Consider the following 10,212-nt stretch of genomic DNA (forward strand, 5'->3'; position numbering starts at 1 on the left):
TGAGTTGTGGTGCTGGCGAAGAATGCTGAAAGTACCATGGAGTGCTAAAAGAACTAACAGATCTGTCCTGGAGGAAGTGTAGCCAGAATGCTCCTTGGAAGCAAGAATGGCCAGACTTCGTCTCACCTATTTTGGTCATGTTGTAAGAAGGGACCAGTCCCTGGAGAAGGATATCATGCTTGGTAGGGTGGAGGGTTGACGAAAGAGGGGGAGGTCTTCAATGAGATGGATTGACATGGTGGCTGTGATGATGGGCTCAAGTATAGCAGGGATTGTGGGGCTGGCGTGGGATCTGGCAGTGTTTCGTTCTGCTGTGTGTGGGGTCGCTATGAGTCGGAAACAACTCGATGGCACTTAAAAACAACAACAACATTCACCATTGTACTGGAAGTCCTAGCCATGGTAATAAGGCAAGAGAGGGAAATCAAAGGCATCCAAATTGGTAAGGAAGAAGTCCAACTATCCCTATTCACTGATGATTTGATCTTATACCTAGAAAACCCAAAAGACTCAGTCAAAAATCTACTGGAACTAATTGAGAGATTTAGCATCATGGCAGGATATAAGATCAACATCTCAAAATTAGTTGGATTCATCTACACTAGCAAAGAGATTGCTGAGAAAGAAATAAGGAAATCAGTACCATTTACAATAGCTACCAAAAAAATAAAAATAAAATACTTGGCAGTAAATCTTACCAGGGACACAAAAGACCTGTAAAAAGAAAACTATAAAAAACTACTTCAAGAAACCATAAGAGATCTTCATAAATGGAAGAACATACCATGCTCATGGATAGGAAGACAACACTGTGAAAATGTCAATGCTACCCAAAGCAATTTATACACTGAATGCAATCCCAATCCAGACACCATCAACATTTGTGGTAGTTCAGTTTATGTGCAACTTGGCTGGGCCTGGTTGAGTGGCTGGGAGCTGGATGTAATATTCTCCATGAGATGGCTAATCAACTCTATTGTAGAATCTACTGTGAGCAGCTGAGTGGCTGCCTTAGGGAATGTGGTCTGCTTCCTGTGTATAAGGAGAAGCCTTGGGTATAGTCTTGAGCTTGTGGCACGCTTGGATCCTGCATGTAGCCTTGTCATTATTCAGCAGCCTGCCATGCTCTGCCAACCTTAGGACTTACAATAGACTTGAAGTAATGGCCTGTTGGGTGGGTTGGTAACATTGGGACTGTGTCTTTTTACTTGTCAACCTTGGGTTTGTCAGCCCCAGCAGCCAGCAGCTGAGTGAAGAAAAGCCTTCAGCTTCAGTAGGCTGGGAGCAGGAGGCAGAGCTGCAACCCAAGGTTGAAGGGCTTTCACCCAGCCCTAGAGCCTGGCACTTTGAACTTGGACTTAAAGCCAAATTTTAAGAATAAACTCCTGTTTGTTAAAGCCATCCCATTTTTGGTATATTCCTGTCAGAGTGGTGCTAGGTAACCAGAACAACATTCTTTAAGGATATGGAAAAACCAGTCACTAACTTTATATGGAAAGGAAAGAGACCTTGGATAAACAAACTACTATTGAGGAAGAAGAACAAAGTACGAGGTTTCACACTGCCGGATCTCAAAACCTACTATTCGGCCGCTGTAGTCAAAGCTGCCTGGTATTGGTACAATGACAGACATAAGACCAATGGAATAGAATTGAGAACCCAGAAATAGATCCATTGACCTATGGTCAGCTGATCTTTGACAAAGGGCCAAATCCATTCAGTGGGGAAGAGATTGTCTGTTTAACAAATGGTGCTGGCAAAACTGGATATACATTTGCAGAAAAATGAAACAAGATCTGTAACCTCATACAATACACAAAACTAACTCCAAATGGATCAAAGACATAAGTGTGAAACCTAAGCTATAAAATTTCTCAAGAAATAATAGGGGCTAATTTAGGGGCCCTAATAAATGGCATAAATAGACTATCAAGTATAACCCAAAATGTGCAAACAGCAGAAGAGAAACTAGATGAATGGGACCTTCTAAAAATTAAATTTTTACGTGCTTCAAAAGACTTCTCCAAAAGAGTAAAAGAGAACCTACAGATTGGGGAAAAATATTTAGCAATGACATATCTGACAAGGGACTTACCTCTAAAGTTTACAGAAAATTCTAGCACCTCAACAGCAAATAGACAAATAATCTAATTAAAAAATAGGCAGAAGATATGCAAAGACAATTCACCAAAGAGAATATTCAGGCAGCCAACAAACACATGAAGAAATGTTCACAATCATTAGCCATTAGGGAGATGCAAATCAAAACAACAATGAGATACCATTGGGCCCTTGCACTAGTAGGAAAGTTCAACAAGACACAAAATAACAAATGCTGGCAAGGATACGGAGAGATTAGGACTCTCAAACACTGCTGGTGGGACTGTACAATGAGACAACCACTGTGGAAAGCAGTATGGTGATTCCTTAAAAAGCTGGAATTAGAAATATCATTTGACCCAGCAATTTCATTACTAGGTATATATCCTAAAGAACTGAAAGCCAGGACAAGAACAGATATATGCACACCCATGTTCATTAAAGGACTATTTACAATAGCAAAAAGATGGAAACAACCTAGGTGTCCATCGACAGAAGAATGGATAACCAAACTAAGGTATATACACAGAAGGGAATGCTACGCAACCTGAAAGAGTAACATAGACTCTGCAAAACACCACATGACATGGATGAACTTGGAGGCCATTATGCTGAGTGAAATAAGTCAATGACTGAAGGACAAATATTATATTGGTCTGTTATTATAAAAAGTCAATGAAAGGTTTATATATGGAAGGAAATTTTCTTTGTTGGTTACCAGGGCTCAGAAGGGAGGGGAAGCAAGATAGATAGAGTCAAGTATTTATTTGGGTGAAGGAAAGGGCAATGTACCAAATGTGAGTGATCAATATGGTGGCAATGAGGAAGAGGAAGACATAGAGAAGTACATGGGAGGTACAGACCACAAAGATGAACCCTTTTGCACATACAGTACTGCATTGTCAGAGTTGGCAAACATTGATCTATGGGTGAATAGATGGGTGGACAGGCTGAATGATTAAGTATGTCTATGCAGGGAGGAGTATGCCCATGACCATGTACAGGGTTGGCAGACAATGTTTCTACAAGTGTATTTGTATGTTCTGTAAGAATTCCCAGGTGTATAGTAGAGCTGATGATTTAAAAAAAAAAAGGGGGGTGGACCAGGTTTGGTGGTCTGATACAGCCCTGTAAAACACTTGAGACTATGGCCCCTTGCTGCCCTTCAGGTCTGGAACTGAACCAACTCCTGTCACTTCCAGCCAAACAAACACAGGCATATGAGCTGAACAGTCACATTAGGTAGATACACTCCTTGGAGAGATCAATCATGGAAGAATAGAAGGGCTGTGTATGCACAGGGAGACAGCTCGAGGGGCAGGATTACATGGGAGGGAAGGACACTGGGAAGAGGTGGTTATGGGGAGGAAGTGGGAGGAGAGCTCTTGCATTGTGGGAAATTGCAGTCAATGTCATGGGACAAGGTGTATATGAACTGCTATATGGAAAATGCATTTCCTCTATAAACTTTCACCTAAATCACAATAAACTTTTTTTTTTAATTATATGAACCCAAAATAAAGGGTATTTATGTTTTAATTTTAATATGTCCACTACATACTTCTTTTGTACTAATACAAGAATGAAAATTTTGAGGTGAATAATCATGGTAAATGAATCTGATGCCAGAAATAAGCTCATCTTAGTATGAAACCTGGATGTCCTACTAGAAATGAAATGAGAATATCCCATTTTCACTTCCTTATATTCATTATAAAACAAATTGTCCCAGTACAGAGGGTTAAATTTATTTAAGTGTCATTTTAAGGATGACTTGGTGTGTTTCTTTTTTTTTTTTTTTTCACTTTTCAATGCTGTGGAATTAGATAAATTTAAATATTGCAACTGAGATTAGACAGGATTTTCCCAATATCCTCTTTGCTGTTCTAGGAATGATTAAGGAGTGAGCCTGCTGAAATGGAAAATAGCCAGTATATTTCTGGCCGGATCAGTGGGAAGCAGTAGCAGCTGGTGAACAGACTGCATTCAGGGGCCCAGCTGGAGTCTGGGAGATATGGAAAAGGTTTCTGAGGAGTGGCAGTGGCATGCCTTTTCTGGAGGCCTTTAAAAATCAGATGGGCACCCTTCTGTCTGAGTTGGGAAGGCTGTTATATTGCCTGATGAATAGAAGGTAACAGCAAGGCAACCTTGCCAGTCACTGAAATGCACTGAGAATCTGCTATGCGCCAGCTGCCAGAAACACCAAATGGACATAATGGACATGGCTGCTGCTCTCAAGGATCTCAGAGTACTTATCACTCTCTGAAACCCAACACTCAATAAATTAATTGGTCTTTAGTGACAAAAATATCCCTCAGGAAACCATACTCTTGTTTTTAGTAAGTAGCAGAATGATAAGTGTAGCTTATGGTCTTTTGCTTTCTTCTCTGGGTCTCCTAAATCAAGTTTTTGAAGTAATGAAAGTAATGTTGCCCTATGAAGAACCCTTTAAGAAAACCATTTTGGTGTAGACCTGGTTCTCAGTTAAGGGTATTGTGGCATAAGTTTTACTTCATTAAGTTGCAAATTCTAAGCAGTAATAAATCTTTCTCTTGAAGGAATATGCCTAGGGCTGTGCATATCTTTTTCGGACATAAAGAGATGCGATATGCAGTGTTAAATGAACCTTACAGAGAATTGATGAAACAGCAAATATCTTTCCAAGAGGGAGAAGGAAATCTTGTAAAGGCAACCCTGCTAGTCTTCCTTTCTTTCTTTTTCTTTTTCTTTTTTTTTAAGAACTATGTTTAAAGAGCAATGGAAACTAGAACGAGGGCGGAGAATCAGATGTGTGGTTATGAATGTTACTTCTTTTGGGGAAAGAAGATGAATTATTGGGTAATCTTGATCTCTTACTCTCTTACCTGCATCACTGACTACAAGTCATATTTACAAATGCAATGCAATAGTAAGTACTGTATTCTTTTTTTTTTTTTTTAAGGTACAGTGTCCCATTTCAGTCACAAAATTTGTTTCTGGTAACTTCACAGTGTGGAAATAATATGAGCAGTATTCCCTATTGACAAACAGTAAGGTAGACTTTGCCTTCAGTCCCACAGCAGCCTAAACTTGTATATCTCTATGTTGTCTACAATGACATGAAAGCTGCACAAACCCAAAGATGTGGGGTGACTGCACACCTATTTGCAAATCATCCAAAATCTCCAGACCTGCCATCTTCTGTCATATATGCCATACTCTGGACTACATTAAGAAGCCCATTTCTAAAATAGCATCCCTTCATTCTGCTGCAAAGAAAGTTATTATAGTCAATATGATAACAGTGATTGCAAAAGCTCTTCACATTACAAATGGTGACAAAGTTTCAGAAATGTGAAGTTGAAGATTAGAGCTGGGATTAAAATTAAAGGCAGCTCACGCTGTTGTTGTTGTTGTTATGTGCCTTCAAGTCAGACTGACTCATAGTGACCTCTCCTTGGGTTTCCGAGGCAGTATCACTATGGAAGTAGATTGCCCCATCTTCCTTCCGAGGAGTGGCTGGTGGCTTTGAACCTCCAGCCTTCTGGTTAGCAGTCAAGTGCCTTAGGCACTATGCTACCAGAGCTCCTACAAAGGAGGTAGTGGCTTGGAAATATCAATGTTTTATTTATAATTGAGCACTTTAACCACACCACCACCAAGGCTTCTTAAAATATGATATAGTATATAATGAACCAATTTTCCTGATGATCTGCTTCTGAACAATCAGCCATTGAAAACCCTATGGAACTCAATTCTACTCACAAACATAAGGTCACTATGAGTCAGATCAACTCAATGGAAACCAGTTTAGTGACTATTATGAATTGAATTATATCCTCCCAAAATATGTGTAAACTTGTCTGGGCCATGATTCTCAGTGGTTTGACAGTAATGTAATGATGTAATTATCCCCCTCCCACCCCCAATTTGACTTGCTATAATCAGCCATTGTAAGGGGACAAATGGAAAAAGAAGTGAGTAGAGGAAGAAGAACCTCAATAATACCAAGAAAGAAGAATCTGGAAAGGGGCATGTTCATTGGACGCAGGATCCTATAATTGTGAACCTCCTAGACCCAGGGAAAGATTGATGCCAAAACCTATGGAGATCTCCAAGGGATGCCAAGTCAACAGAACCTGAAAGGATAGAAGGACCTTTCCCCAGAGCCAACAGAAAAAACATCCTTTTAGAGTTGGTGCCCTGAACTTGGACTTCCAACTTCTTAAACCATGAGAGAGTAAATTTTTATTTGTTAAATCCATTAATCTGTGCCATTTCTTTTTTAGCAGCATTAGATAAATAAGATGATATCTAGTGATGATGAACACCCTCACCATCACTGCATAGTAACTTCTCTTAGAATTTAATTTTGGAGTGAAGGTGACAGCCCAAGTTGTGAATTGCCAGCTCATCCAAAGTGGTCATGAAACATAGTAAGAAATAAATCTTCGTTGTTTTAGGTTGTTGAGATTTTAAAATTTTTGTCTAACTTCAGCATACCTACCCACTCCTGACTGATACAAATTCAAATGTCTCTCATCAGTAAAAAAGAAAAAATTGTGGTATTAGTTATATAGTGGAATATTATATAGAAATTAAACTAAGCAAGTTCCAAAAACAGAAATAATCTCCATAAGCATAATATTAAGATAAAAAGCAAAGTTACAGAATATATATATTATTATTACATTTCTATGCAATCCAAAAGAAAAATAATTAAATTATACTGTTTTGGCATGTGAGCTTACATGGAAGACTACAAAGATCAGCAAAGAAGTGATTTAACATGGTGGTAATCTTTAAGGAGCAAGGAACATTAAGTAGATGGAAGAAGATATGAGAGGGACCTTTGGGATTCTAATTTTGTTAGACGTTAGTGTTGGTTTCAAATATATCTGTTTAATGATAATTTGTTGAACTATGCATTTAAAAATAATTTGAAAAAGTGATTATACTGACATAGAAGGTAAAGACATACAAAAATTAGACTCTTACATTTTTAATACCTAATCATTTTGCTAAGTCCCATTAACACAAGCAAGACCAACCAAAAACCAAACTCAATGCCCCTGAGTCTATTCAACCCCCATATGCACTTCAAATGATATAAATCTTTACTGAAGCAGAATGCCTCACCTTTCTTACAGGGAGTGGCTGGTGGGTTCAAACAACCAAACTTTTGGTTAGTAGCCAAATGCCCTAACCACTATACAACCAGAGCTCCTTCAAGCAAGACCAGAGATATAATCACCAGTAATAATTTATAGATACATAAAGAAAGGCATGTTAAGGACCATACCTGACTTTAAAAATTTATCAGTGATTTTCAAATGTGTTTTAACCTTTTAATGATTGCTTTGCAGTTCTGAAATTGGTATTATAAATAAGATTAACATGGAGCCATATTCCCAATCTGTTTTGTTTAGTATACAACCAATAATTTTAAGATGCTAAATGAAGAAAAGGTAATCATTTATTTTACTCATTTGACTGCAAGAAATCAATAATGTCATATTTTTTGTAATCAGATCTTCCTCAGAAAAACTCTCAGAATATTATTTATATATTTCTGCCATTTATAGACCAGTTAATTTTAAAACTGTGCCATGTAGCATTGTGACAGATTTTTTTTTATTTAATTAACCCCTGAAGAAATTTTTTTAGTGTATTAAAATCAAGTCAGCAAACTCTGTATACCAGAGTCAGGCCTTGCTACGCAATAAAAGTTAGCTCATAATGGATCCCCTGCTTCAGAAATGAGTTCTGTTACGTGGCCTTACATTCAAAGTTACCCAATTTCTGAACTCAAGACTAACTTCTCTTTTTAGATTCTGGTGCTAACTTGAATATATTCTATTTAATATTTATTGACCCTAGTGTTCAGGTGTATACTCTACACATTTATCCTACATATTCCTATTTTTATGTCTTTGTTTATATACATCATATAAACTACCTAGTCATGGGCAATGGAAGCATTTTCCTTCATTAATGTTAAAAAGTTTGATCATCATGGTAAAAATTAAATGATGATTTATTACTAATGCATTTTATCAAAATCATAAAAATAGATTATTGATCAGGGTTCTTGAGATAAAAGTAAGTGTCATAAAAAAAACTTTTAAGAACATCATTCATTGATTCATTCAGCAAGTGACTGAATATACTGACTGTCTGCTATGTGCCAGACATTTTTATAATACATTGGGTATAGAGCAAAGAACACAAAAAGTCCTGCTCTGTTGAAATTTACATTCTGATCAAGTAGGAAATAAATGAAAATGAATGAATAAAATATATTCTGTATTAGGTGTTGGTGTCATTGAAAACAAAATGCAGAAAAAGTATAAAGAGTAATAATGGTTAGGAGACTTTCAATTTTATATAGCACATAAAGGATGATTATACAAAGGAAGTGACATCTGAGTAAATTCCTGAGGGAAATGAGGGAATGAGCCATGTGAGTATGTAATAGGAAAAATTTTCCAGGCATAGGAAAAGGAAAAGTTACATTAAGGCCCTAGCATACTCCTATGCTGTATGGCTGTGGTATGTAAGGCAGAGTTTGGAGGTAAAGTAGCTGAAAAGAGGTTTCTGATAGGAGGAGAGTTCAAACAGTTTAGTTAGTTTTGAACAGAAGATTTCAAAGAGCAGGGGAGCAAACAAAGTCAATTACTAGAATGAAATGTGCAAAGACTTGGAGTTAGAAAATCAAAAGGGAAGAACATGCTTGGCATTTCTCATGCTGAAAGTTACTTCTGTACACCATGGTTAGGACTTTGGCCTTTACTCTCAAAACCATTGAGTGGTTTTCACTTGACCTAAATACTAATAACATCAGTATGACTCCCGTGTTAAGAACAGATCAATGATACTGTCATGGTTCTCTAATGCTGTTGTTGTTTTTGTTAGGTGCCATCGAGTCATTTCAGACTCATAGCAACCCTGTGCACAGCAAAATGAAACATCACCTGATCCCGCGCTAGGTCCATAATCCTTGTTACACTTGAGCCCAACATCACAGCCACTGTGTCAGTACATCTCATTGAAAGCCTTCCCCTCTTTTGTTGACCTTCCACCTTACCAAGCATGACATCCTCCTCCAGGAAATAGTCCCTTTTGACAACATGACCAAAGTAAGCGAGACAAAGTCTGGCCATTCTCGCCTCCAAGGAGCATTTTGGGTGCACTTCCTCCGGGACAGATCTATTAGTTCTTTAACAGTCCATGGTACTTTCAGCATTCTTCACCAGCACCACAAGCCACAAGCCTCATCTCTTCTTTGGTCTTCCTTATTCATTGTCCAGCTCTCACATGCATAGGAGGTGATTGCAAATATCATGGCTTGTGTCAGGTGCACCTTAGTCCTCAAGGAGATATCTTTGCTCCTCAGCACTTGAAAGAGGTTCTTTGCAGCAGACTTGCCCAGTGCTATATGTCATCTAATGTCCTGACTGCTGCTTCCGTTGGTGTCGACTGTAGAACCAAGCAATGTGAATTCTTTGATAACCTCAATCTTTTCTCCATTTATCATGATGCTGCTTATACGTCCAGTTGTGAGGATTTTTGCTTTCTTTATATTGAGATGTAATCCATACTGCAGACTGTATCTTCCAATCTTCATCAGTAAGTGCCTCAATTCATCCTCACTTTCATCAAGGAAAGTTGCATCATCAGCACATTGCAGGTTGTTGATGATTCTTTCTCCAATCTTGATGCCACATTTTTCTTCATATAGTCCAGCTTCTCAGATTATTTGCTCAGCATATAGATTGAATAAGTATGGTGAAAGGATACAACCCTGACATACTCCCTTCTTGATTTTAACCCATGCCGTTTTCCCTTCTTCAGTTCGAACAACAGCCTCCTGGTCAATGTACAGGTTCCTCATGAGTACAATCAAGTGTTCTGGAATTCTCATTTTTCTCAATGTTATCCACAATTTGTTATTATCCACACAATCAAATGCCTTTGCATAGTCAATAAAACACAAGTAAACATCTTTCTGGTATTCTTTGCCTTGAGCCAAGATCCATCTGACATCAGCTATGATAGCCCTCACTCCACGTCCCCTTCTGAATCCGGCTTACATTTCTGGAAGTTCTCTGTCAATATACTGTTGCAACCATT

This window comes from Orycteropus afer, unplaced genomic scaffold (genome assembly GCF_000298275.1).
Source record: "Orycteropus afer afer isolate SDZICR_OR568_19922 unplaced genomic scaffold, OryAfe1.0 scaffold00028, whole genome shotgun sequence".
NCBI classification, from domain to species: Eukaryota; Metazoa; Chordata; class Mammalia; order Tubulidentata; family Orycteropodidae; genus Orycteropus; species Orycteropus afer.